This window comes from Bactrocera neohumeralis, chromosome 2 (assembly GCF_024586455.1).
Source record: "Bactrocera neohumeralis isolate Rockhampton chromosome 2, APGP_CSIRO_Bneo_wtdbg2-racon-allhic-juicebox.fasta_v2, whole genome shotgun sequence".
Lineage (NCBI taxonomy): Eukaryota > Metazoa > Arthropoda > Insecta > Diptera > Tephritidae > Bactrocera > Bactrocera neohumeralis.
Window position 1 is genome coordinate 56,290,360 of NC_065919.1, and position 3,288 is coordinate 56,293,647.

The window sequence follows — 3,288 nt, forward strand, 5'->3', positions numbered from 1 at the left end:
AAAATATATGACCTAATGAAATACTATTTTTTGTTGAAAAATTTCAACAGACAAAAAAATGTTTTCATGGTTGTAATCCGATCTCTGCACAAGCCAAATCAACCGTTCGTAGCTGCTTCTTTGTAGCACCGAAGACTATAAAGGTAATGTGTATCAAAAAGAGGAGGTTGCGAACGGAAATATCAAAAGTCCACAAAATTGTTTTAGTTGGCGATAAAATGAAGTTGCCTGAGATGGTTAAGGGATTACATGGGTTTACGGATTTCAAAATATCGATTATTCTTTATTGTCTTATTAAATTCTACAATACCTCTAGAATATTGTCCTATACTTTCAATTCATGATCCGAGTAATAGTTTGAAAGCCACAGCTTGGAAAACTTGCGCGCTCGAATCTAGCTAGGCTAAGTGCGCCGTCTTTAAACGCGTTTTTCTCGAAATTGTGTTTTTAAAGCCGGTTAACAAAATTTCTCGCGAACTACTCAACCAATCTTCATGAAACTTTACACAGGTCTTCGAGATACAATTCTTAAGTATTTGGACAAAGGACTTTTCGATTACAACTATTAAAAAACAATGTCGCGAAGTTTTCAATATTTAATTTTTAATATGAAAAAAAAAATGGTTGAACAAAGTTTTTTTACCCGAGGAAACCTATGTAACCCCTTAACAATCTACAGGCAATAAAACATTGTGTTGACTAAATTGATCATGAATATTTTGTTAATAGTCAATGTTTGTATCCGTACATTAAAATGGAAAAAATTAAATATTTCATTATATTATTATATTGTTTATTATTCTAATAAACATCGATATTTTATTTTTATCCATGAAAAAATTTTGTCGAAAAAATATATTTTTACGCTATGAATTTTTCGTACAACCGATTATAATATCAATTCTATGGATTATACATCCGAAATTGTGTTGACCAAATTTATAATAAATATTTCGATATGCCTAAAGCACTGTCATATTTGTAATAATAAAAATGGAAAAATTTAATACATGTTTGGAAAAATATGATTGACAATAAACAGATATCATCAATTTTGTCGAAAAAATATATTTACACTATGAAATTTTATATAAATAAATAACAAGCCACAAAAATTCATACATATGAGGTATTATGTTATTTATACTCCCAATCTGCAGGTATGATCTTTAGTTTGTTCATTTAATCGACATCAGGTCAAAGTAAACAAAATGGATTTCCATGATAATTTATAAATACCTAATAATAGAGTCGTTTTTTGTTTCCGATACGAACTCCCTTGAAAGACAGAGTCATATTCAATGAGTTTGAAGCTACATCTGACTGTACGATCTTTGGGCCTCACAAGAAAAAAATTTCCAGCAGTCGCTAAAACAATTTGGTGGGTTAAGCAGCAGAATCCTTTATTATTCAGGATGCGGTACAGAGAACAACGCCTCAACATTTACTTAACAAATAACACTCGCCCAAGTCAACATGATAAGGAAATTCCGTATTATAGCCCTTTACCAAAAGTAGGTAGCTAGCTGAAGGATGGAGTCATGTGTAGAAGTCCAGAAAATAAGGAAAGTTCTCTGAGTGCCACTCACGTGGGAATAGCCAGAAACAATTGTTTAACGTATGGCTTAAGCAGCTCACAACTTCCGGTCTTACATCAAGTTTTCTCTGGGTAGCCAAAAAACATCCATTTGAACACGAGCTAAAGTGAGAAGGCTAAACATCCCTCCCCAGGGTTGTGCGCTGGGTTTGGGACCCGCCATTACGCAAAACTAATACGGCTGTGTAAACTGAGGTTGAGCAATACCAAAAGCTAAGTATATCGATATCATCGGCCTTAACAACCGCGCCGTTAATTCTGCTTTCCTCAGACCGGACAAGGAAGCGAAGCAAAAGGGTCTGGTAGTGAACGAGCATAAGACGTAATATCTCCTGTCATCAAACAAACAGTCGTCGCACTCGCGACTTGGCTCCCACGTCACAGTTGACAGTTGACTTCGAAGTCGCAGATAATTTCGTCTATTTTGGAACCAGTATTAACAGTAACAGCACTGCCAGCCTCGAAATACAACGCAGAATAATTCTTGCCAAATGGGTGCTACTTCGGTCTGAGTAGGCAAGTGAGTAGTAAATTCCGCTCTCGACGAACAAAGACCTAACTCTACAAGTGGTGCAGAAGCATGGACGATGACAACATCTGTCCGCGTTACGAGTTTTCAAGAGAAAAATAAGGTCCTTTGGCATTGGCAAGGCGAATACCGAAGTCAATGGAAGAATGAGCTTTACGAAACATACGACTACATTGACGTAGTTCAGCGAATTAAGAGACAGCGGCTACGCTGACTAGGTGGAGGGAGAGGAAGAGTTGGAGAAGGACCTGGCCAAACTTAGAATCTCCAAACAACGAAAAGTAAGAACGAGTGGCGCGCTGTTGTAAACTTGGCTGTAATCGCGTAGGCGGTGTCTATGCCAAAAAATAAGAAGAAGAAGGTAGCAGGCCGTCCCTCCAAACAGCTCAAATTGTCTAAGGCAGCGCTGTAATTTCTGAACATATTATTCAGATCGAGCCACTTTGGAATAAGATATAGCTGACATACAAACTGACTGATCACAATGAAAATAAAGATCTTTAGAAATGAATCTGTAAAGGGTATTATAGCTTTAGTGCATCCGAAGTCAACGTCAACGGCTATCTCTCCTAACTTTCTCGCTTCTTTGCTGCACGGAGCCTAACTCTTCCTCCTCTCAATCCACAGCGACCATATTCAGGAAGGAGTAGAGACTTGATCCTAATATTGCAGTCGATGGCGTTCAAATTCCGCCTCTCCATAACCTAAGCCTTTAGGCATAACACTAGGCAGTTTGTGATTCTTCTCACTCTTCATACGACCGCGATTATTGCCAAAGTACAATCCGCCACAAAGTCCTCAAGTCGCTAGTCGGCAGCACATGGGGAAAAGACTGAGAAACTTTGTTGGCACAATACCCGGCCTTTAACTACGCAGCACCAATATGGTCGGCTGGACGCAATGAAACGCAGACGGGGAAGCTTTAAACATGCCAGAACACTGCACTCCGGACTATAACGTGATGCCTCTTGATGTCTCCGATCGAACATCTACACATAATGAACTCCTCTTCAAGCAGTTTATACTGGGGTGATTTCGTAAAACCAATTCCTGTATTCGCCTGCTTGAAGCGGAACCGCCTCTTATGAACAACAATACGTCGCCGACAAAAGACATTACGCTTAAGCACCTTCACCGACTCCCTCAGTGAATAGCATACTTG